Source organism: Atractosteus spatula, chromosome 3 (genome assembly GCF_055471065.1).
Source record: "Atractosteus spatula isolate fAtrSpa1 chromosome 3, fAtrSpa1.hap1, whole genome shotgun sequence".
In the NCBI taxonomy this organism is placed as follows: domain Eukaryota; kingdom Metazoa; phylum Chordata; class Actinopteri; order Semionotiformes; family Lepisosteidae; genus Atractosteus; species Atractosteus spatula.
Genome location: NC_142708.1, coordinates 22,052,276 through 22,080,046, shown reverse-complemented (window position 1 = coordinate 22,080,046; position 27,771 = coordinate 22,052,276).

Sequence of the window (27,771 nt, the reverse complement as noted above, 5' to 3'; positions counted from 1 at the left end):
TTGAATTTCTCGAAGTATAGGTAAAGCTCCATAAAGATTTAGTCAAACAAGAATACATTTTATGAAAGGTGAATTAACAGTGTCTGAAATGTTATACCCAAAGTAAACAATATAATGAGAAGAAAGCAAGTTGGGAATTATCAAAATGTCCTGCTGTATGTAGAGTAAATCATGGAGGCAGTAACACGATGGTTTGTGGTTACATTTCAAAGAAGTAATATCATTACCACATTTAACATCAGTCAATACCATCACAATGGTGTCTTTTGAAGAAATTCATTATTTAAAAAAACAGACAGCTTGATTTGTCTATCTAGAACCTATGAAGAACAGAATAAAATCAGCCTTATTGTACAGTGGGAGACATTTCAAAATTAATGGATAGGTTATACACATTTCTTAGGATTTGTTACAAAAAGCTTTACTCAGTGGTCATTTTGATGAGAAAAATATGCTGTGAAACTCAAGAAACATATGGTTAGAAATGAACCAACTGTTCTCTCTTCTTTTTTAAATGGATTTACGCATTCCTGCTAATCAGCACTTCATGCATTCAGAATAATAATTGTTTATTATACTAATTAACAATCAAATAATAACAACTAGATCCACACTTGGGAGTGCTAGATTGTGTGTGAGTGTGTGTCAGGTGCATATACCTGAAATGGCCATTGAGCATTTTCCAGAGCTGTTAATTATTTCTCACAAGTCACAAGAAAGATAGGTCTTTAGTATGTAAATTGTGTAGAAATTCTCTCAAACAGAAAGGAAGAATTTGGGCATTAAATTCCTCTTAATTCATATAAATGAAAATAGGTTTTACTTGGCTGCACTTATCAATTTTTAGTTTCATATTATGCTTGTATAATCACACTATTGTCTGAATAAAATACAGAACAGTATGGGGTATTGTTGACGCGGTTGACTAGTGATTAAAAGGACTGCACAGTAAGAAACTGTTCAAATCTTGTACTGATTAAATTAGCAATGCTGGTTTTTCAGAGCTTTGTCCTCAAATTGAAGTTCATCTGTGATACACTATATACAGTTCTTTATCTTATCATTTGCTCTGTTTATGTTTTCTACAGTATATCACATAGCAATGTATATTGTGTTAAAAATGAATATCATACATTCAGTTTCCAGAGGCTCAGTAAGGCTAGAATTTGATTATATTTTTATTTATTTATTTTATTAGAATTCTTTAAGTTAATTCAAGTTCTGCATGGAATGCTATGAGACATCCTTTAGTCATTTTCTTCTGTAATTCAAAGATTGTTCAAATGTTGAAACAAAATAATTGTATGTTCTCAAACAGCCATACTTTAGTTACATGAACATTTTGACTTATTAATATGTAGGAGCTCTCTTGGGTATTGTAGAAGACATGAAAGGTCAAAAGATTCTGTTTTACATCTGATTTATTGCCATATGTCGTTTAGAGTAATCAAATCTCACCATCTTAAGTATCCCCACATGTTAATTAATTTTCTCACAATCAATTTGATGGCCTTCCCCATTTGGGATGTTTCCATGTTGATACATTATGTAAAACGTGCTGAACATATTTCTCCCCATAGAATCTTTGAATTGTGATAAATATTATGGCGTGAAATGAATGTGAATGGCATTCACATTAATTAAGAATATACTGTATGCTGCAAGTATGTAAAATCAGAATTGACATTTAAGGGATTCTTGAAAAATGCTGTCAATCCTTAGCTTCCTAAAGCTTTTAAGAAACCCTTGCTTCTGTATTGGAACAGTTCAGTGTTTCCAAAAATAGTTAAAAGTGACTAAAAATAATGCATAAATAGTTTAATATTGTAGCGAATTTGGGTTCTTGGGCTTCTGCCCTTGCCGCTATTGCCCCAGTTTGTCCCTCACCACATGGGTTCGAACGTCGCCCAACCTTCCCCTGTTATGCACAGGGGCATATTTATTACACTTTCCCCCGCTTAATTCGCCATCGTTGGCGAAGAGCTATCCCATCCCATCCCTGGAAACTGATGAAAATCAGGAATTGACCGAGCAGCTTAGTCAATAAGAGAAATAATTATTCATAACCCCCAACTTGTACGTGATTTCTAACGATATACAGTACCTGAATGGCTGGTATAACTAGAGGCTCGTGAATTCTTTTTTCTCTGGCACAGCTTTGTTGAAAGGAGTAATAATCCAGGCACACTTGGTTAAAACAAATATTTGTTACAATAAACTACACAAGACACAAAACATACAACACACCAAGTTACATTATATACAGTATTTACAGACAAGGCGTTTCAGAGGCTAACATTCTGTTCACCCAGAAGACACCAGACTGGTACTAAGCACTGAACTCTTAATATGCCTACAGAGGCTACACAAGAGCTGCCTTCTAACTAAATACAAAGCAACAAGCGGTTAAATCTCTCTCTCTGTACCCTGGATACCACAAAATAAATGGGAGCCTATATCCCTATCCATAAAATAGCCCTTTCCGTAAAATGCACCCTAATCGGGAAAGACGTTTCTAACTGAGGTAGTATCTTTTACCCAGGAAACCCAAGTTCCCTAAAACACAAAAATGCACGCTTTCTTTGACGAGGTTCAAATACTTCGCTCCAGTCAGGTTTCATTTGGTTGATCAAGAAGCAGGGGCTCTTGCCTGGCACAAGCTTCAAGTTCCAACTCCTCTGGACTCCTCTCTCATTTCCTCTTTCTTCCTCTTGTTTCCCCTCCTTTTGTCCTCTTAACGTGATCTTATATTGTCTCTTTCTGTGCTGCTCCTTGCCAATCATAAACTCACAACTTCCCTAGGTATTCTTAAGTAAACTTTACCATTGTTTCTGCTCAAGGGACCCCCCAGACCTCAGCAAACATCCTCTCTCCTTTGAAGTTAGAAGTATTTACTCTTCCAAGTGTAACATCTAAGAGACACTTCTAAGTCACCTAAAGCTGTAACAATATAATCATAAGTTTTTCTATTTGTGTATATTTACAATTTATGTGATTTCTATTGGCCAAGCTAATGTCAAACCAGTGTCAAACAGTTGCTGTCTACTTCTGAAGAACTGCCATGCCAAAATTATGACAGTATTTGTGCTGTAGCAGGAATGAAAATTGAAATCTTGATCTGTGTCTGGATATATGCATGTAGACTGAGATTAGTGTTGAAGAAATTCAGAAAATGGAAATGGAAAGATGGATGTACTGTACTGTATGTGCAGTTTACTAAGCAACATACATTTCATATGTACAGTATCTATGTGTCTTTCTGAACCCCCAGAGTGGCATACTGCAAAAGGTTATTTGAACGGAGTTAAAAACAAAGTTATACAAAACAAGTAGGAAGGTTGAGAAAATCTTTTCAAATGTAAATTTCAGATCAACTTCACAATACAAAGAGAAAGGAAGAAATAATTTGTTTGCTTTTATGTGCTTTATGTGTCTAAGGATGTCATCATTTATGGGAAGCTTTCATAAAGAATTACTACTTATCAGTATGAGAAATTTTTATAATCTGAAATGGTAGTGACAGAGACTACATTTACATTTAAATAGGTTTTCATAATACTTCCACTGTATTCTATATAATAGAGTTAGTTATATTTTATAGTCATGCCAGTGGAACTCAAGTTCCACACTCTTTATACTTTAAATCAGGATGGATCATTCAAAGACTGCACTTAGAAAAAATAATTGATTAGACCAGCCAACACCTTTTTGGGATATTACACCTCTGTCGTAGAGCTAGAAAGGTACCTGTATCTGTCATGATAGAAAATGTTCTGATAGAAAGAGGAATGGATGATTCTGTTACAGATGTGTGAGATGCTTTACTTTTATCAATGTGTTAATCTTTGGACTGGATAGGAGCATTTCAGTCTCTCACCTATTTTTAAAACCAATTTTCTGATGTGAATAGATGCTTGAGATAATGTTAAATAACTTGTATTTATAACAGCAAATGGGTGTAAAGCCGATGAAAATTTGCTGTAAGGATCTTATCCATTACATCCCTCTGTTTCTGCTTACATTGAATGTGAGCACAATATGCTATTTCTACTTTAGGCCAAACATTGACAGACTCCCTGTTGGACACTGTGATGTTGTATTGACATTTTTTTAAAAGCACATAATTTTGTATCACCATGCATGTGTGTCGACATTTATAATGAAGACTGACAAAGAAGACAAGTCCATTTTCCCTATCAGTCATCTGTTAACACATACAGTACCTTCAGAAAGTATTCATTCCCCAGGGGCTTTTTAACAATTTGTTATGTTCAACTTCAAATAAAAATACCTATACCTGTATATGGGATTTTTGCCAGTGCTCTACATATTAGTCTCTACTACAAGGTAGAATTAAAGATTTGGAAAGTTTTTATACGTAATTTAAAATAAAACACTGAAATGTGTTATACTTGTGATAAGTATTCACCCTTCTTGCTATCACACTCCAAATTAAGCACAGGTACATCTAGTTTCCTTGTGAGATCACTCTAATACTTGAATGTAATCCACCTGTGGCCAGCTTAATTGGCTGACATGATTTCAAAAGAAATATATCTGTATAAGGTCTCTCAGTTGACAGCGCATGCCAGAGCAGAAACTCTACCATGAAGACAAAGGAGTCTTCAGTTCAACCTACAACTATGTGATAGAATTGTGAGGAAGCATAGATTTGGGAAGAAGTATAAAACATATCTAGGTTGTTAAAAGTTACCAGGGTCACAGACAAGCCCATCATTAGCAAACCTTAAAACTTACAGAACTACAAAGAGCTTTCCTTGAGCATGCCATCCTCCATCCCTGATCCTTGTGCATCAGTCACCAAAACTTTGACAGAGCTTGAGCAAATCTGCGAGGAAAAATCCCCAAAGCTGAAACAGACATACCCAAGAAAACACAAAGACGTAATTGCTACAAAAGGTGCTTCTACAAAGTATTAACTTAGGGAGTGAAAACTTCAGTAAAATATTTTGGGTTTTTTTCATTTTTTCAGAATTTTTTATCAAACAAAATATGTTTAACCCTTAACATAGCTACTGAATGTAGTGTATGTTGTTTGAATCAAAGATAAAACATATTTCAATGCTTTAAAAGCTCTGGTTGTAACTCAACAATATTTACAGGTGTTCAGGGGAGATTACTACTTTCTGAAGGCACTGTATGAGTGAGATTTTTCTCTCATGTGATCAGTGCTCACCATCCCTCCACCCTTCCAATTGTATCACCATTGCAACAGCCCCTTGGTTCACCAAAAAATGTATGTACTGGGAGTCTGTAAATACCGAAATATCATTAGGCATATTAAAATCTTCATAATTTCATTTTATTTATGAACATTTTAAAATTCCAATTTTGTAACCTATGCATAGAATAAAAACGTACTTGTAACCCTGTCATATAACACTAAGAAACCATTTAGAACTGCTAACTCAGATTAAACAGATGCAATAAATTCCTAAAAAAAACATTGAGAATTATCTCAGCTTTATATCTTGTAATTATCATTCACACTTTTATATTGCTCTTATATTATATATTATAAATAGATTATAATTATAAATAGATTCCCCAATGTAAAACAAAAAACACGTTAATAAAGTTTAAAGATTGTTTGTCTCAATGTTACAAATATGCTTGCAATTAGGAATCACCTGGGGCTTTTTTTCTGAGTCATATCTTGTTTTTTGTTTCTCTTAATACAGTATTGTCACAACAGTGGTGTAATTGTTTTCCTGTATTTCCAAAAAAGGACCGCTTTATCAACATGTTATTACTTGCTGTTTGTTTAAAATTGAACTTAATCCTTATGATGGGTACTTATAACAGTAACTCTATTGTTCAACTAGTTGGTTTGGCTTCTTATCACACTGACAGAATTCTTAGCAAGACATGCCTTTTATTTTAGTTTTGGTTTTCATAGCAACAGCTTTGATTAATATAAACAAAATATAAACATAAATTCATTTTTTTTCTTCCAGATACAACCCAAAGAGGATCCAAACTTATTTTATGTTATTTTTTATGACAGAAATCAAGATATCATCTTTGACAACATGACTGGCTAGGTTGATCTGGACTCCAGCAACTCAGTTTTCAGTTTTCAATTAAATTCTGCTTTGTTTCCACTTGTGTTGTCGTGCCCATGATTCAGTGTTATTCTGAAAAGGACAATTTTGAATATTTCAATAATGTTATCATGTCAAATGTTTTTAAACATTATATAGTGAAATGTAAGGGGCAGTGATACTGTAAAAAGGTATACACAATTTATTGGAAAAAATTAAGCTGTCCCTTTCACATACAGTAAAACAACTTCCTGAAAGAAAATGAGCTTTAGATATTAAAAATGAATATATTATAAGCCCATTTATTCATGTATATGAGTTTTGTCTGGCTCTTGAATTTAAAAACTTGAAATGTGTATGACTTAATGCTGAGGCAACAATGTACAGTAGATGCATATCAACAGTTACAGAAAATGGAGGATTTGTCAAAATATGTGTAGCTATAAATTGCAGCTAATGCACTAAACACTTGGAGAAGGTAATTTCATTCACCAAATCTCAAAACACAGGTTTGGCACCTATTAAAATATTCTCCATACTGTATATGTCTGTATGAAATGGATAATTAGGGGGCCTTTACACATCACTAATTACCCAACTGTTTTGAAAAGCATTAGAACCTTCAGATTTACCTTGTTTGAATATATTACTGTATATTAAATCATTCATTTCCGGACTACCAGGCTTAACTGTTTTGACTCTTAAAATTAATGGTTTCAGAATGTAAAAGTTTTAAAGCTGAGAAACTATCCTAAAAAATTAGAGGAAATGAACTAATGTTCCTATTGTGCTGATGAACAATTCTGCATATTGCAACACTTAATGATGCAGTAATGAAGCTATTTATCACACATATTAAAAAGTTTGTTATAGCATCTTACTTGTTATGAAATTCTCTAATTATTTATAATGCCAATTAAAGAAAATATTGTCTCCCTTTATCAGGAACAATTCTTAAACAGATTTTCTTATGTGTAGATAGTACTCATATTAACTATATTCAGAGTCTAATATATCTTTGCATTTGATTAAACACTGTTAAATATATGTACTGTGTGGAAATAAGATTAGCAGTGCAGCCTCACAATTTCGTAGATCTGGGTTGAATTCTGGACTAGAATGCCTTCTGTGTGGACTTTGCAAGGTCCCCTGGCAAACTTTTGGGTTTTCAATAGAGGCTCTGCTTTCCTTTCTATTTTCGAAAGACATGCTGGCTGTCACGAAAGCGTTCTTTCCGGACCCTATGCAGATGACACTATCCGGGGATGAGTGAGGAAAACACGAGGAAAAAAGCATGCAGGAGTCGGGAATGTAAACAGGGGGCATGTCCATAGTGTGCAGGTGTTCAGGGGGGTGAGTCCGGGGCAAACAATCCAAAAAAGAGTCCAAAGGGAAATCCAAGAGGGAGGCAAAAGGTCCAAAGCCGGGCAGTCCATCCGAGACGAAGACAAACAGGATTAAAAACCGGAGCGGGATCCGGTGGAGGGTCGAGGGGAATAAGGGGGGAACGGGACCAGATGCTCAGATCCCGGACTCGCTTGGTGCGGGAACCAATGCAGAGCCCGGAACAGAGTGGGTGTCTGGCTTTTAAGGTGGGCTGGGAGGAGGCTGAAACGGGGGCAGGTGCACAAAATCAAGTCCGAAGTGAAAGAGCCAGAGCGCCCTTAAGGGGGAGGTACTACAATCATGACACTGGCTTTTTAATTGGGGTCTCTAAATTGTTTGTGCGAGGTATAGTTCTACCTTGTGACCAGTGCTTTCACAATAAGCTCCAGTGTGATGCAATTTTTAAGAACGTAAGAATATTAGAATGTTTACAAATGAGATGAAGCCATTTGGCCTCTCAAGCCCAATTAATAGTAGTCAATTGATCCAAGGACCTCATCCAGCTGTTTCTTGAAGGAAGCTGTGGTATCAACATACTAGTATCAGGTCCCCTTGTGATCATATCAGTTGAATACTAAAAAGGTACAGTTATTTCAGCCTGTCAGTATAGGACATTCCCTTATTCAATGTATTTGATTGCATTTTTATTGTCTGATTCCAGAGAAAACATAATCAATTAACTATAGACCAATAACTGATTACACACAATTTTATGGAAACAATTATAAGAACTCAACTAGAGAATCATCTTTATGAAAATAACCACCTCAGGAAGTAGTCAACATGGATTTTGAAAAGGTAGTTCTTGCCTAATCAACTTGTTAGGGTGCTTTGAACAATACACATAGGGCATATGATGTGGTATATTTACATTTTCAGAAGACTTTTGATACAGCTTCTTATAAAGAATTAGGTAGGCTTGCTGGGACATTTTATTGCAGATACTTGGTTATTAAATAGAAAACAGATGATACAAGCTAATAGTTGGATACTCAAATGGGGTGATCTGATTAGTGGAGTACCACAGGGATCTGTATTAGGACCATTTCTCTTTCTAATCTATATCAATAATGTAATTATTAAGAATCACCCTTAGTTTTTCCCCACTGTAACTCTCTTTTTTCAGTTTTCTATTTTTTTTAACTTCATTGTTAATTCTTACACCAAGACAACTGGTGTTGTCAAATTTTATTTGTCTGTACAGATGTCATGGTCTCCAGTGACCCTGAAAGCTGAAGTCTTTGTCCATACCATATCCTCATCCTCTTCAGTTTCTTGACAAGTTGTTTAAATTTGTTCTGGAAGGAAAGTATGTTGTTTCATCTAATGTCAAACCTGAAGATTGTTCAGGGGCAATATTGATCACTGAGAGACAAAACAACCATTTTTGTGGATCAAAGAGCAACTAAGGTGGAGGAAGAAGAAGCAGAGTATTGTTTTTGCATAGTGAATTTCATCATCATTTAAGGAGTGGCATTGTGAGACTGTGGAGCTAGAGTGCCTTTAAGCTGCCATTGTATTCATTACACTAGGATTATAATGGCATGACTCCAAGATAACAATGTCTAAGTCTTGCCATGACCAGCTTTATATCCTAATCTGTGTCCATTAGAATTGGAACTGGCTTTCCTGTTCCATTAACAGGAAGCAATTGTGACCTGCAGGTTGCAGCTGGACAGGAAGAGTGGTAACACAGCTGTCTATCCAGAGGTGGATCAGGTCAATCAGATTGTATTAATGCACAGGGAGATCATACTATTACTGGTTTTGTAGTTTTTCCATTTTTGTGGTGTATCATGAGCTTTATACTAAAAAAATCTAACATGATTCTGTAATGTGTTCTATTGTTCACATTTTCTGGGATTTTGTTTTATATCCATGTTTGGAATATTTGATTAAAACCTTTAGACCTCAATGTTGCATTGCTTTTACTTGTCAGCATGTCTCCAGAATCTTTGGAATAACCTTCGTTGCCTTTAAATAGTGGCAAATGAGCATCTAAAATATTATAAATCAATCCACCTTTAAGAAGAAGGTTATATTCACTCATTATATAACAAAGCTACTAAATGTTTCACTGTGATTCTTTTACAGACCTGTACTGTTGGAATTTACTGTTTGTACTATTTCTACAATTATGTGTTAATTACACTACAGCAGACGCAAGAATGCATTATTTCATGTATTTTTCGAATATATTACATAAATAATGTCTTTATTCACAAGGTTTGCAATTATAAATACAGTATGTTAGACTGTGAAGAAAGAAACTACTGGGTTTGTAATTCTTGATTTGTGAATGAATCAAAACATTGATTTAATCTGGGCTTTAATGAAATTTCTTTCCAATATTAAACAGTTTGTTAATTTGCCTCAGTTGTACATTTGCTTTGAGGTAGTTGAAGTCAAACCTCATTTTGCTGGTTTTCATGTTCATTCCTCACTTGAGCGGAAGCATGGGAATTTAGCCTGTCATTACCATCATGTGTTGCAGAAAATCTTTTATATCCTTGTTAAACATGGACATAAAGTAGACATAAAGTGGTTGTAACTCTTAAAGCAGCCACCGTCTTTGTCTGTGTTTGTTATTCCACTTCCGTGATGCCACTTTTATAGGACTTCCTTTTTGCTTCCTCTCACTTTTCAGAAACGTAGATTGAATCTGTCATGGTTGCATCCACTGAAAGCAGGCAAATTAACAAGGTCAATGAATATGCATGACCTACTTTGTTGTCACAAGCATTGAAATTCTGGGGGCAATTACACATCCAATGTCTTCTCTTGCCCCTTGTGATTAATCAAAAGATCGTTTGTAACAATCCAGCAAATGTAAAGTGATAGAAGGAAATCTAAGTAAAAAGGACGTGTTCTGTAGAAAATGAATTTGACTGGATGTGAGGTGTTTTTGTCTAGGCGGTGGTAGTTTTTGTCTACAAAGGCTTTGAATGGTTTATAATATTTTATGAACTGGAGGGCATTACAGTGAAACATGAACTTCAGCAGGAATGACTGCAACCAAGTTCTCCTTCATCTCAGCCGGTCTCAGTCATAATCTTCCATTACATCACTTCCTGAAAATCTAATGTACCAAAAGCCCCTTGCATATGTCTTTCTGTATCGTTCCTTTTCTCTATCTCCATCTTTGCAGCTACCTCCTGGTTAATTCTTCACTCTACATGGGGGTTCTTAAGTTATTTGTCCTATGGTCAGGTGGTTGGCCTTCAGTCAAGGAGGTTACACCATAACGTCTAAAGCCTGACTCTTTAATAAACAGTCCTAAATATACAGTGTATTTTCTTATTGAGTATTGTTATTACTTACTAATTTAAATTATGATATAGTGACACAAAATTGACACATTTATCTTCAAATTTTTACTTAAATTTTACTCAATATCTTTTGATATTAAGTTCTGTGTTGTTGTTTGCTTATGTTGTTTCATTGTGTCGACACTGTTCTTCTTTATGGAGCAAAGCACTTTAAGGAAAAGACATGTTGGGTCTTGTGAGGTGACAATAAATTGAAATGTGAGAAGGAATCTGAATATTTGGCCAATAAAAAGGAGGATTAAAATATGTGTACAGCTGTCCACAGGGATGACAAGCATAAATCTATCAGGGTGTAGCATCTGGAGATGATGAATATTTCATAGCTGAGTTAGGTTCCTGCTGATAAACAAAATGCCGGTAGCAAAAATGCCTTTTGAGGGTCCTCTGGAGTACAGATTAAAGAACAAGTCTGTTGGCACAGGGGTCCTGCCACAGCATGTGCCCTATTTACTGCCTGATTAATAACATTAGAAATATGTTTAAAAAACAAGGGAAAACAACATCATATTTTTGGAAGCCAGTTTTAACTTTGACTATTTAACTATTTAACTGCTGTCAGTGTCAGAATAACATGCAAGTACATTCTTTTGTTTTAATCCATATTGTTTTATATTCTTATTTTGTATTTTTACTTATTTTACATACTGTAGCACTTTTGATTACAGATCATTAAATGATATATTAATTGATATGCTAATTAAAAGTGACATTCTCCATTAGCAAGAGGCCAGAATCTAATGTAAAACTGTTGTGTTGGTTTACCATGTCCAAGTAAATGATTTATTGGTCATTAAATTCAGTTCTTGATGTGACTGTTGCATTTTGGGCTGAAACTTCTGTTTCACTGAAGTCTAGAAAACATTACATCATAAAGGTCAATTTTAATTTTGTGAAATGAAAAACATGGCTACGAAAATAATTGAAAAGCTACAGATCCAGCCATTCAAAGTACGCGGCACAGACACGTACCATGGGTAATTGGCTCCAGTTCGTGCATCGTGACGCGCGATGACGCAAAATACCGCGGTACGTGAATGGTTGACCGACAGGGGCACTCGTGGTGCGTTGGTCGGTCGTAGAAATATTTAAATGTCTTTACTGTGCCCGTTTTAGTATTGAATATTTATATGGAATTTTACCACTGAAGGGAAATCTTAGTAGCTGAGCATAAAAAGAATAGGAGCATACTGTAACGCGTGTGAAGGCCATAAACGATATTAATTTTGGAACATAAACATACAGTATATGGCTGGTCTCGGTACTTTAATGAAAAAATGCACACCAGTATTCCATTTCTCCCTAAACATTTTAAGCATCGAAGTCTTTAACTAACATGTGAAATAGCGTGTAAAAAAGTGGTTGTTTTAAGCTTTTCTGCTAATAAAATATGGAATCGCGTATCTAAAGAAATTAATAACGATATAATTATATTTGTATACTGCAACACAGTAATACATGCTGTACAATGTCTGTTGATTCTATATGTGTAGGGCTGTTTCACCTCCAATTATGTGACCTTCCCGGTTGCCTGCTGGTCTACGTGCTCGATTAGTAACCCACAGGTTCTGTGTTCAAATCCAGCCGGTGCCGTGACTTTTTTTTTAACAAACATTTCTTCGAAAAAATAGAATAGCAATATTATGGACAATTAATTGACAATAAATATACAAAAGCACATATTCAATTTGGGAAATAGTTTTAATATGTAAATAGTTCCCTGGTTCTGCACCCCTGGGTGTTTCTCTCTCTCTCGCTCGTTCGCTCGCACTCCCCCCCCCCAATTCAATTTAATTCAAGGTGCTTTATTAGCATGACCGATGGGTACAATCAGTGTTGCCAAAGCAAATAAAATAATGAAATTCACATGAAACAAAACAAAAAATAACATTAATATAAAATCTACAGACATATTACATTTACAACAATGACATATTATAGAATATTTACATATAATGTAGACAGAAGGAGCATTATTGGGAGACAGGCTCACTGTTCCTCAGGCTGTGACAGGAGATCACATACTGGGCTGCCAGTTCAACTAAGTTCCCTCCTCCCTCTCCCAGTAGGATTGGGGCCGGTTGTGATTCTGGTAGGTGTGGGAACTCTGGTACTAGATTTCTGAGTTTAGGGAAGAATGTTTCTCTAATCCCAGAGTATCTGTCACAGTGCAGTAGGAAGTGCACCTCTGTTTCTATTTCTCCCGCTGGCAGTGGTAGCACAGTCTCTCTCTCTCGCCCTCCCCCCCTCTCTCTCTCAATTCAATTCAATTCAAGGTGCTTTATTAGCAGGGTTCGTCGTGTGTTTCTCTCTGGTCAGGGTGCGGGAGAGCTCGCTGGCAGATGGTGACGGAAAAAAAGAAAATAAAAGCAGCTTTTAACTCCGCAAGTCACACACCAATACTCCATTTCTCCCTAAACATTTTAAGCACCAAAGTCTTTCATGTGGTTTTCATCACTGTCTGCGGGAGTGCTGGCTGTGACGAATTAAACCGGTTTCACAGGTATTTTCAAGTGATCGAGTCTTCAGCGGGAGGGGGGAACAAGCTGCCCAGCCGTGTGGAATGCCACAGAACCCCAAACAGACAATACACACTAGCCAAATATTTGACCAAGATATCAAGACACAGCTGTATGAGCTCCACCAGTAAAACTCAAAGTATTACGCTGGTCCACACTATTTGCAACCGTCATTTTAAATAAAAAGACTTCATTTTTTCATCAACAAAAAGGAACACCCACCACAGCATTTCGTTGATCTAACTAACAAGGATGGGACATTAGCTAGCCAATATGATAAAGGAACAACTTTTTTGTTTATTTCTTTAGCACATTTATTTGAACATTTCCATCGATTGTACAAGCACTGAAAAACTGTTCAATCCCTAGTTCGTCGGGCATTTTCTTTTACTATAACAGATATAAAAACTCTCTTGCTTTTAACAGAGCGTTTCATAATTTCTAACAACGAAAATTATTTAAACTGCGACACTTTTATCATTCAACGAGAGCTCAAAATAGCACAAGGATCCTCAAGAGATCAACAAAGACAACAGAAAAAGATATGTGTATAAGATACTGTCCATGGGAATCCAAGCCTTTTTATCTACGCTAAGTAGTCTTTAAAATTTCTTCATTACACAGTGAAGTCAAAATTCCGGGATGTGCCTATGTACGCTGGGCAAACGTTCCGAGGTAAAATTCTTCCAGCACGGGGGTACCTTTAAAGCGGAGAAAATTTTTGGTGCACCCTCTCTTTAAAGCCCTGGCCAAATATGAAGACAGTACGTACAGTTATAATTCAAACTGAATTAAAAACTACACATCCCAGTTACCGTGGTGGTGCTTGTGACCATTGCGTTTAACCAACGAAACAGGGCAAAAATCAGTCACATGACTTTGGGGCTGAGTTTCGAAAGCTTAACCTATCAGCAAGACAGCAAAGACATTTTTATTAATTTTTCACTTGAGTGTATGGAGGATTGTGAGAGTAGACCCCCCCTTTTAGGCTGCGCAAACGATTTTTTACATTTTTATTAAGAAATGGAGGCTGTATGCGTTACAATATAAACATTTACTGTCAAACTTTAAATCAACAGTTGATTTAAAGACGATCTGTCAAAGTGCAAAGAAATACAGTATTGTTGTTGTTATTGTTGTTTTTATCCTGTAAAGCGTTTTGAGAAGCCACCTTTAAAGGCGCTATATAAAGGTGCTAATTCTTATGGAATGTGTTTTCTTTCTTCTTTTTTTTCAGCATGGAATAAACCTATTACAGTACTTGATTCTTATGGATGCCCGGTTCCACCGGGGATTCAAAATAAAACATGGAATCGCGTGTCTAAGGAAATAGCAGTATAACTATATCCATGCACAAACAGTAGCATGTTACATTATTAATTTGGGTGTCTCCTCTTGCCAGAAAGCGCTAAATTGCATTTTGAGTGCAGTTTTTGACTTTTTTTAAATTACAACCTATACATAAGCTGATACTGTTTAGACTTTTAATTATTTTAAACTGTATTACAGCGGCACAATGTGCTTTTTCACGAAACCTAGAGAAACTAAATGTCTTACGTTGTACAGCTTTTCAGCTAAATATATTTATCGCTTACACCTGACACTTGAGGTGCCCGATAAAAACCGGTTGAACAGCTCTGTTGGAGGTTTGCAGATCAGATCAGATTCCCTTCCCCCCACAGAAAGAAAGACTTATCAGTCGCTATTCACCGCGCGGCGAGCAGCTCCAATTTCAGGCGTAAGCGATAGATCCCAGTTTAGTAGATCTTGTTACAGCATGTTACAATTTACTATTATTAACCATATTAATTTTAAGTGCTTAATTCCATTTTTTGACCACGCACGAATATTCTTATGTACATATCTTCGCAAGGGAATCAGTGCGAATTGTAATACTAATTAAATGACCGCAGGCACTTTCCACCCGCTCTGACAGCAGGAACATAACCCATTCTCAGCTCAGCTTCCTGTTAGACAAGAGGAATGTAAAAAAAACAATTACTTTTTGTCAGTGAAAACTGGTGTGTGTGTCTCTCTCTCTCTGCTGAATGAATAAAAGCATTTTATTAAAAATGCGTTTGCGTTTGTCTGGGTATTTACTTTGTAATCTGTGGTCCTTTTAACTGTTTTTACATCTACTGTATTGCTTTGAGATGCCACTTTTAAAGGTGATATATAAAATAAGGTTTTTTATTATTGTTATAGAGAAACATGATCAGATTTTCCCTGGTTCAGAAAAAAAGATGTAAAGTATAATAATTTGTCACTCAGCTCATTCCCTCTTTGCTAAATGGCTTTTCATACTAATTATATTTATATTGTAACGCATACTGTACAGCCTCCATTTCTCTATAAAAATTTAAAAGATCGTTTGCGCAGCCTAAGAGGGGGGGTCTACTCTCAGTGACAGCTGACAATCCTCCATACACCCAAGTGAAAAATTAATAATGCCAATGTAAACGTTGTATTTACAATCTAAAGGGATCCCCCCCCCACACACACACACACACGCGATAGAAGCAGGAAGCAGAAGCAGGGATAGTTGTCAGAAGGAAAGAAGATGACTATTCATTGTTATTAAAAATGACTTAAATTCGATCATGTTGTGATATTTAGAAATATAAAAACTCAATTAATTGTCCATAATATTGCTATTCTATTTTTTCAAAGAAATGTTTGTTAAAAGAAAAGTCACAGCACCGGCTGGATTTGAACACACAACTTGTGGGTTACTAGTCCAGCACATAAACCAGCAGACTACTGGGGAAGTCACATAAAGAGAGGTGAAACAGCCCTACACAGCCCTGTCACAGTACATGAATACTGTATAATTATATCGTCTATAATTTCTTTAGATACATGATTCCATATTATATTAGCAGAAAAGCTTAAAACTACCACTTTTTTACACGCGATTTCACGTTAGTTAAAGACTTCGATGCTTAAAATGTTTAGGGAGAAATGGAATACTGGTGTGTATTTTTTCTTTAAAGTACCGATTCCTGGAATCTGACTGGCTGACACCCTTCTGAAGTGGTACCATAACATCTGGTATGCGGAAAAGAAAGCGTAGATAAAAAAGCTTGGATTCTCATGTATCTGATACAAGTATCTTTTAATACAGTCTTTGTTGTGCTCTTGAGGATCCTTGTGATATTTTGAGCTCTGGTTGAATGATAAGTGCCACAGTTTAAATAATTTTCATAGTTAGAAATTATTAAACGCTCTGTTAAAAGCAAGGGAGTTTTTATGTCCGTTACAGTAAAAGAAAATGCCTGACAAAGTAGGGCTTGGATAGATTCCAAGTGCTTGTACAAATGTGCTAAAGAAATTAGCTAAAAAAAGTCATTCCTTTATCATATTGGCTAGCTAATGTCCTGTCCTCGTTAGTTCGATCAACGTAGTGCTGTGGTGTTTTTCAAAGAAAAAAATAAAAGTATTTTCGTTTAAAATGACGGTTAGAAAGAATGTGGACCAGCGTAATACTTTGAGTTTACAGCTTGTCCAAAGTCATTCATTATTAATACTATTAGTAATATCTTCGGTAAAGGCTTTGATGCATAAAATATTTCTGCATAATTAAAATATTTATGATAAAGGTAGGTTGTGTACTTTTGTCCAACTGAGCAATCTTTCTTTCATAAAATATACCAACTTTTTAATGACTGATGATTAACATGCTGTAATACACAGTTTAAATTTAAAAGCTCAAATGCTGTACATGAGAGGTTAAGCTTTATTGGCTCCTCCAGGCGGTTTTACAAGGTGATTCCGGATACTTTCCGGCATGACGTCAAATGATGCGATACACCGTGTGATACCACGTTTTGATGTGACACGCCCACCGCGGCATACCGCGAAATACCCCACCCGTTTTGAATGGCTGCATCTGTATCAGCAATGAAACCCAAATACATTAATACATGTATGTTGAAATTACATTGTATGAGAAAAGAAGAGTTAATTACTGTCATCATTTAATATATTATTAATCATGTATCATGTAATCTTAGTTTTGGTATAAAGATCATGAGTTTCAGGATATGTAATATGGCCACTCCAAAACATGTCATCTTAGTCCAGTTGACAAATATCTGAATTTATTTGTTTTTACAGATATTTCAGTAATAGGAACACCAGGAAGACTAAAATCAATTTATTTGCTTAAAAAGGTGTGGAATCATTCTTCCATTATTCCAGACTTTATTTTGATACCAAAACAAAACAAGCCTCTGAATCCCAGGTGCAGTAATGATGGATTTCAGGACCTTTACAGATCAGGAGATGGTTATGAATTTGTAAGTAAAATGCCATCTTGTAAATAATACACAAATAGAGAAGTGTTTTCACCTAACAGAACCCAACACAAAGATTCATATAGAGCGTTACAGAGGGGCCAGGTGATATTTTGTCACCAGAATCTGTTCACCAGAATACATTGACATAACTTTTAGATCATCCAAAAAATGGACTTAAAAAGCTTCACTCTGAATCCTGAAATCATTAAACAGATGGCATCATTTTTCTGGTGTAATGAATGGAATAATAGTCAGTGGGAGTGAACTAGAATATTGACATTGAGACATTGGGTTAAAATGCAATATTAATAACTGTTTTCTTGCTAGAATCTTTCTGTGTTTAGACATCAAGGAGACAAATATTTATTTTATATTGACCCTTGGATTTGTCATTTGTAAGTAGTTAACTAACAATTTGCAGTTTCTATAAGACATCTGTGAATTGGGACAGACGGGGGAATGTAAACAGAGCTCCACAATGTCCATAATATAGTCTAGTTATTGCAGAAGCCAGAAATAAGGCCACCATCTGATCAACCAAAGTAACAGATTTTTATAAAGACTTGCCTCCCCTTCATATACCTTTGTGTCCTCTATTTCTTGTTTCAGTGTTAATCCTGAAGTTCATAGTGTGGAATTTGTTAATATCTGTAGGGATTTTTAATTCAGTTACCTTTGCATTCTTCTTTCCTTGAGACTAGAAATAATTAATTCTTTGAGCCTCTCAGAGTCCTTGGAGCCATACAATGTACCTAATAACCCTTTTCTGGAGTGGTTACAGATGCAGAAATATCATTTTTGTAATGTGGATTCAAATTGTACATAATATCTTTAATGAGGTCTTATTAAGGTATTGTACAGTTTTAATGCAACATCCTTTTAACTATATATCCTAACATATTTTCTCTATTCTATTGCTTCACCATATTTTTAAAATTGTTTAAACATGTTGTTTTCATAGGTAGGTCCTTCAAGAAAAGAATTTCCCATTTTGTATTTACTGTATAGTTTGTTATTTGGATAAACTGTAAATTGTCTATATTCAATGTAATCTGCAAGTATATTCCAAGTCTTGAATTGTGTGTACTGTAAATCCTTTTGAATTTTAAGTGTAGGTTCCACACTTATATCTTTTCCTTCTGTTATTCTGTCATTTGAAAACTGGATGAGTTTACCAAGCATACCACAGTAAAGATAATTCATATTAATTTGGAAAAGCAGTAGTCCTAAAACAGGTTTCTGTGGTACACCCCGGTTAGTAATCCAAACATATACCTACCACCTGCAGTTTGAGTTTTTCTTGAAAATATTTTCCAAAGACTTCTTAAAATCTAAGAACACTGTGCCATGTGGCAGGCCACACTGGAGAAGAAGGCAGAAGCAAAACTTGAGATAATCACTTAACTTAAGTAGATTTGTAACATGTAATGAGACACAAGTGAGCTGCATCAAATAAAATCCCTCTCTGTATTGAGAAAAGGGAAGGTGAAGGGGTTAAAAGAGTGAGGAATCAAGATGTGTATTACATCCGTTGACTGTTAAAAAGAAATAAAATCGATAAAAAATTAAATAAAAAAAGAAAACCAATGTTTTTCAGCTCATCTCTGTATCCAGGGACCAGTGTAGCCAGTGCAGCCAAGCAGGGAGACATATGCCATATCACATGCTCTGTATTCATTACTGCTGAACTTTTACCTAATTAGCTAAGCATATTATATATTTGTTTTTCCATCCACATGAATGACCCCTGCTTTCTGTTTTTCAAATAGGAGTGGGGTTGAGAGGAAAAAGTGGCATAAGGGTTTTAAAAGGCCTCAGGCTAAAATTGTTTAAGCAAAAAAAAACCTGATGGTGGAAACATGGTGAATTTTGACAAATAAAGCAGGTGCAAACATTTCAGATTTTAGTCAACTGTTACGACCCCATGTGTCTAGGGGTAAAGGGGTGTAACATTTAGGATAATTCTTTTGGAAGCAGGTGGGTTTTGGCGAGGGACTAGGAAGTGTGATAACAAGGGTAAGGAACTAGAGTGGTGCCAAAGGAAAGAAAATAACAAACAAAATGGAGCTGGCTAGGACAGTGAGGGAAAGCTAATCTGACTACAAAAGAAAACCCGAAACACACGGTCTTCGGCATCTTCAACACCCTAGCTAACCTGCACTGACTACCCAAAACCATACAAGACAAACGGCACTCACCCGTACTAAACTAGTGTACTAATACAAAATCAACTAAGTGTGTAAGTGTACCCAACAACCTAAACTAACCTTATATATAAAAGTTCACACAAAAACACAAGTGAACCAGGAATACAAATAAGGGAATATAAGAGTAATCAACAGAAGCAGGGTACAAAAGAACACAAAAGTTGAACATGTAACACTGGGGCAAGGTAATGGCAAAACAAGGATGAACACACAAACAAACGAAAGTACAAAGAAACTAACAAAAAAACCAACAAAACAACAAAGCCGAAGCTATACGAAAATACACACATACACAAAGCAAAACAAACCAACAAACGAAGCCGAAGCAATAACCAGAAGCGAAGCGAAGCGAAGCGATAACCAAAACCAAACGAGACCGAAGTCAAACGAAACGCCTCTTCTTGCTGAAAACCTCCATGTTAAGCTGAATAAAATGTGTTCTGATTGGCTGAGAGCTAATTGATGATGATGTCATACTGAAAGTGTGGTGTAATGGTGGGCCAATGGGGAAGGGAGAACAATCAAGGGTCAGCAGTGTGGACATAACAGAAAAAACACACACAGAACACTCACTGGGATGTAACATCAACAAAATGGCAAAAAAAGTTTTATGCAAAATATGCCTGTAAATCTCTAAGAGCAGCCTTTGTTAAGAGTTACAAGGAGAATTAGTTGCATTTCTGTATGTCATCAAAAAATCAGTTTTAAAACTGAGGTAAGAGTCTAGGTAGTGCTGTTTTGGATATACTGTACAGTAATGAAGTTCCTTCTATGCCAACAAGTCGTCTTCTAACCGGACTATCATTTACAGGGTCATGGGGTAGCCAAACCCTGTCCTGGTAGGAAAGTGTGCAAGGCAGGATACACCCTAAATACTGTAGGACATCAGCCCATTGCATGACAGGGTTTCCTATTTTTTGTCTTAAATGGGCTTCTTTTAAGGTTTCTATTGTGATGCACTGTCCTTGTTTCGCTACTGAGTATGAAACAGTCCACTGGGTTGAAGCTATCTACAGTATACCCCTTAGGATTCTGTATCCTTGGATCAAATCTCCTCTGATCTACACTGAATGGATTTTGCTCCCTCAGTCTGTCTATATATGACAGTCCCCTGAGACCAGAAATCATTCTTATTGCTTTTCTTTGAACTCTTTCTAAGGCTGTAATATCCTTTCGTGCTATAGTGACCAAAATGAAGCACAGTATTCTAAAGGAGGTCTTACTAGTGTATTGAAAAAATTTAAGATTACCTTCCCTGGATTTAAATTATACACATTCTGCTGCATAGCCAAGCGTTCGTATGAATTCCTTTACCAGAAGTATAATCTGGAGGGTCAGAATGACCTAGGCAGTGTATGGGTGCCTTCCCTTTCTTAAAGATCAACTTCACCAACTCAAAGTGATATTAAGAGTCTCTGAAATGTTTCACCTGATCTGGGCATTTATACAACTTTTTCCATGAGTTATTTTTAAAACTCCTTGGTCTTCATTATTGAGTCTAGGAGACCTTAAAGAGACAGGTTTATTTATCGTGAAATCATGAGTACCACTATAAATGCTCACAGGCAGAGGCCACTCAACTGATTTTGTGGCTCATTAAGGTAATTTTGTGCACCTACATTAATTTAAGTTTTCCACAGCAAAGGTTTTGAATGCTTACGCAATCATGACTTTTGCATTTTTCTTTCATACTAATTATTTCGTTCTTTCTTTTTATTTTTTGCGTAAAATGTGTGGAGAAGCTTGATTGAATCTGCTCTTGGTGTTGTCCTAGGCTTTTCTGATCCCAGACGTAAGCTCTCTGCCCTCCAATTCCCTAGTTGAAATACTCGTCAACTACTTTACACATACAGTATGCTTCCCCATTACAATGGTGCCTATCTAGTTCACATGCAACTTGTCTTTCACAATGCCCCATACACTTAAAAGTCCTTTCCCTGCAGCAGAGAAAACTCAGCCACAGAAAACAACTTTTCAATGTAACACAGAAGTGCAAACCTTATGTTTATGTACTGTACAATGTTGTAGTAAATAGTTATTATAATAATAGGGTTTACAAAACGAGAGAACAACATAAATAGGCTATGTGAATTAATCAATAAGTAAAATGAATATGTTTTATTCATTGCCAAGAATATACCTATGCAGTTTAATTAGAGACACATGAATTCTCTGTTCTCTGGCAGAGCTTTGGTGAAAACAGTAATCATTCAGGCATATACAAATATTTATTAATAATGACAATTATTACAATTATTATACTGACAATTATTATCACACTAAACTACACACAACATAAGCATACAACACACACGTTACACTATTTAAAACCTACACACAAGGTGTCCAAGTGTCTTATTTCCTGACCACAATAAGGCCAAAATAAAAGATAAAGCTGCCTTCTAAACCAAAAGGAATACGACCTATGACTAAATCTCTCTCTGTGAACTCAGATGCTACAAAATCAATGGGAATCTCCCTATTCTAAATTTTTAACAGAAGGATTCTTTACACAGCAAATAATAGTTTCCAATAACAACAGAGTAGCAAACTAACAAGGTTCAAATATTTAACTCTAATCTGGACTTTATGGATGATCAGGATGAGGAGTTCTTGCCTTCTGCTTTCTGTCCCTTGCCATTCCTCCAGTCTCTTCTTCAGTTCTGTTTGCCTGTTTTATGGTCTGTTCCTAGACTGTTGATTCACACTTTACCCATTACTTAATTAACTAAGGTAAACCAAGGTAAACTTTATGGTTGCTTTGATCACTGAATCCCAGATCCCTACATTTCAGCAAACATCTCCTTGCTTTGAAGCTAGGAGAACTGGAATTGTTGACACAAACCAGATCTTACCCATTGTATCTAGATTCTTAATTACACTTTATAACAATAGATATTTCTGAAGAAGCTCCTACTTCAGAAAAAAAATGCTCCAGAGAAAGTAAAAAACCCAGGATATAAACTATAATGCTAGAGAAATCCTGGAGAAAAATTCAAATTCTTTCTGCTAAGTGTGACCAGGCACAGGTTTCAGGAGCAATGGACAATTTATTTTTAACTGAAATTGAGATAAAACTGAACAGACTAAATAGAGACCAACAACAAGCTATAATCCTTTCATCAGACACTTCCTGTTTCTCCTGACCTTAGCCTCTCAAGGAACCAAGGTACCCACATTAGAATGCCAATAATAATGTATTCTCTAAGCACCAAACACCAAACATATTATTTGAAGAAATTATTTCTGTGATGCTTAATATTGAACAAAGAAATAAAAAAAAGATATTTTATTAGAATTCACATTTCCATAAGGAAATGCAGTGTTAGTTTCCAACTCTCTTGTTACAGTTTTATCGTCAGTAAATAATTACACTTTATCCCCTCACTTCTATTGTCATGTTATGTTTTCCCTGTACTTTGCCCTGGTAGACCATTACTGTCTTATCGTTTTTCTTGCAGCTATAAGTCATTCTTCTTACTAATGTTCTTGTCTCTATGCTTACCTCTGTTGTTCATGCCAAGATTAATCTTATAGTGGAAGAGTTCAGAGCTAAAAGAGAACAAGACAACTCAACCTTACTTTTTGCTGCATTGACAAGCTAGCATCATTTCAATCCAGTTGGGAATTGAAATCCATAGCAGTTGCACTTGCAGTCATATATTATTTGATGGATTCTGAACCATCTTTTGTAAAACACATAGACCTAGTGGTGAATAGCTGTCTAATGTTATGCCCAATCCACTAGATGGCGCTGCCTCTTAGAGAGCGGTATCAGTTCCTGCCAGTTAATTACAGTATTCTGAGCATGTGCAGTAGGGACTAGGAAGCAGTGTGTTACATTAGGAAAAAACTGCAAGTGCTGCAGAGAGAATTGTGTTGTTCTCAGTGAGGGTAGAGCTGAGAGGTGGCCTGCGCAGCATGTGAGCAGCCTATTTCTACTTGCTTTGCATGAAAGAGCCACTACCGTATTTTATGTAGCTAAATATAGTAATAATAATAATAATTGCTGACACTTATATAGCACTTTTCTGGATACTCCACTCAGAGCATTTTACAGGTAATGGGGACTCCCCTCCACCACCACCAATGTGCAGCATCCACCTGGATGATGCGACGGCAGCTATAGTGAGCCAGAACACTCACCACACATCAGCTATCAGTGGGGAGGAGAGCAGAGTAATGAAGCCAATTCAAAATGGGGATTATTAGGAGGCCATGATTGGGAAAGGCCAATGGGAAGTTTGGCCAGGACGCCTGGGTTACACCCCTACTCTTTTCGAGAAACGACCTGGGATTTTTAATGACCACAGAGAGTCAGGACCTCGGTTTTACGTCTCATCCGAAGGACGGCGCCTGTTTACAGTATAGTGTCCCCATCACTATACTGGGGCATTAGGACCCACGTGGACTGCAGGGTGAGCGCCCCCTGCTGGACCCACTAACACCTCTTCCAACAGCAACCTTAGTTTTCCCAGGAGATCTCCCATCCAGGTACTGACCAGGCTCACACCTAGTATTCTGTCATTTATTTTGTATTTTTTATTACTATTTCCAAGCCAACTAAACAGATCAGATACCATACTTACCTGGAAATAAAGAACCCCAGAGATATATTTGTGTCCTGTGCTGGTTATTCTTTGCCAGGCTGCATAATTTTGGTAACAGAAGTGGGGTTTCCAATAGTCTGGTGGTTCTGATAGTAATCTGACTCTTAGAGTAAAGGCAGTGATGTCCATAAGGTACGGTAGTAGTAAAAACAGCTCTCTAAGGAGTCTGATAAAGGACGAAGAAGGCTGGTTCCAGAGGTTCAGTGACCAATGTGCCGGGACCCAGACGACACCAGCGACCAAAGTGGAGGACGTCTCCTTACCTTTTCAGACTCATCTGCTGAACTGTGGTATTCAGACTGTGTGAAATTTGGATGTATGCACAGAGACTGTGTTTGTGAACAGTTCCCAAAATGTCAGGTGATGAAAGGAATGACGGTGCAACAATTGATGGTCTTGTAGTTATGGGGGATGATGATGGTGAGAACCTTATGACTTGAGGTCTCAAGTAGAAGAACTAGCTAGAAAACAAGACCAAGCCATGGCTACTATTGCTACACTAGGTCCTGAACCAAAGACATGCTTTCAGAGAGAAGCGCAGTGTTTACCAACTATTACAAGCCTTCTATGGCCGTAAGCAAAGGGAGGGTGATGACCTTTGCAATTACTCTCACTCTCTCTCTCGCATGCTCAGCTCTGTGTTAAAGGTATCACCTAATGCAGTGTCTGATGAGAAGCGAGCTATCTGAGATCAGTTCATAGAGGGGGTTAGGAATTTGTTTCTGAGGAGGGAACTTCGCAAGTTTATCAGAGATAAACCAGAATCTACTCTCATCGATATACAGGACGAAGCTATTATGTGAACTTTGGAAGATAAGCCCTGTAGTTCCAAAACATTTAAAAGCTGTAACGTAGCTAGTTACCACACAGACGAGTTGACACAGTGATGATGCCCTCTCTAGGCAGCCATTAGCAGGGGAGCCTGAACCTGACCCTGATGATGCTGAATATGATGATTGCATGGCTGTCTGTAATGTTGTCAGCAGAGGCACACTTCTGGAGCCAGATTTGGTGACAACAGGTATGAAAATGCTGCAAAATAAGATAGATCCGTGCTTTGGAAGCGGGAATGGATTGTGATAACTTGAACAAGTGACGGGATAACACCCCAACCTTCCCAGGGTATACAAAGGATGAGCTCCATTGGTTTCAAGATGCTGATCCCTCTCTCAGTGACTTCCAGATGTTCTGGAATAAGCAGAGAAAACCAGGGGATAAGATGACATTAAATTTGTCTAAACCTACCTTGTCCTCGTTGAAGCAGTGGCATCGGGTGCAAGAGTGTGATGGGTTGATGTACAGGGTGATCGAAGATCCTCATGTTGGTGAGTGTGTCTAACTCTTCCTGCCTGATTGTATGAAAGTGTACATGACCAGATGGGCCATCAAGGAATCGAACGCACCCAAAATCTCTTGAGGCAGAGATGATTTTGGGTGGGCATGTATAATGATGTGGAGCAGTAGGTCAAGAAGTGTCAATGGTGTATCCTGACCAAAATGCCACAGCCGAAAATCCAGGCACCCATCAAACCATTTCTAGCTACTAGGCCTTTAGAGGTTGTTACTGTCGACTACACGGTCCTTGTTTACCAAGTTTACACAGGCTTTCCCTACTCACGATCAGAAGGCACACACTATGCTGAAAGTCCTACTGAAAGAATGGATTAAGAAATTTGGATGCCCTGAAAGGTTGCATAGTGATCAGAGAAAAAACTTTGAGAGTCAGGTAGTTGCAGAGCTGTGTAAACTTTACGGAGTGAAGAAAACACGCACTAGTCCTTTCCATCCTCAAGGAAATCCACACTATGCACGTTGTCTCCTGAGAAGAAACGCCGTTGGCCAGGACATCTGCCGGAGTTAGTCTATACCTACAATGTGACACCTCACCCTAGTACGGGATACTTGCCTTATTTCCTTCTTTACGGAGTGCATCTTCACTTACCTGTTGATGCATTGCTGGGCCAGGAGGAGGTGCTAGATAAAAGACATGAATGGCCACTAGGAACGGTTGAACGAAGCACACGCCCGAGCCAAAGAGTACGTAGAACAAAAAGCTGCAGAAAGAGTTGCACTGCAAGAAGACAAAGTGTTCTGTCCCCCAGTCAGTGTAGGTCAGTTGGTTTATCTGAAACACAGACCGTTAGGCAGAAATAAGATACAGGATGCTTGGGGACCAAACAGAATAATTATTATATCATGTTAAGTTATATAATTATTTTTCTTATTTTATTGGTGTTATTTTTGTAAAACTTAAAAGATCTTTCAAACACTTGTAGTGTTTCATAGCCGTTCAGGGACGCCAAATATGTAATCATAGTGGCTCTCTGAAGGCACCAGTTCTGTAGGGTTTGGGCATTTACTGAGACAATTATCAATTGTAGCAGTAAATCACAAAGTTGATTCTTTTGATGGCTTTAGAATCCAACCATGCGATATAACTCAAACAACGCACACACACAGGTACTAATACACGAGGATACATTTATTAATACATAGAATATGCCTTAAACCTAACAGATCTTATCGAGAGGGTTATCAGAATACAAAAGATATATATTCAATCAGTTACGAAGTGTTACACATATCAAGAGGACATACGTTCAGTATATCATTCATTAAGACCGTTTCGCAAAGTGAACTTGGTTACAACTTCTACATTAGATACTCAAAACAAGTACATAACTCTTAGGAATTAAATTGATATCAACTGGTTGGGATAACAATTGAATTCTCGAGCTGTAATGCATTGAAGTTGAATACTCATCCAATTTCTGGGGATTCAGATCTCCTGCGGGCACAAAGAAACAGTTGCAGGCTGTTGCTGTCCAATCCGCGCTCTCTGGCTCCGTGCCAGGCTGTGCTTTGCGGCTTGCGACGGTTCGCTGCAGATGCTCACTGGCCGGCTAGTTAGTGTTGGTTTTAACTAGCACAGTTTGTGCACAGGAGAAAAGATGACTGTGGGTCCCAGCAAGTCAGGAAGAGGACCGGTTCGTTCCTGATGAAGCGCTAGTTCTGAAGAGTGGTTCAGCTTTCCACAGTTCCGACCTGTTCACGAGGCCTGCTTCTGGTGCTAACCTCGGGTGGATCCTCTGGTTATTCTCTGGCAACCTCCACTCTAGACTCTTAGAACAAAGGAAAGTTCTGGCACTCGGACACACTGGCCGTTCCGTGGTTGTCCGGGCTGAGTCTCGGGATGGTCAGGAGGCACGCTGCGAGAATGTCCTGCCCTTGGGAGCCTTCTGCTCCTGGGCCGTCCTGCCCTGGAATTCTCCTTTGAATTCCCTTTAGAACAGTCCACAGAATCCTCTCCAGAATCTTACTGAATCTCCCGAATCTGAATCTCCAGGCCTGTGTTGCCTG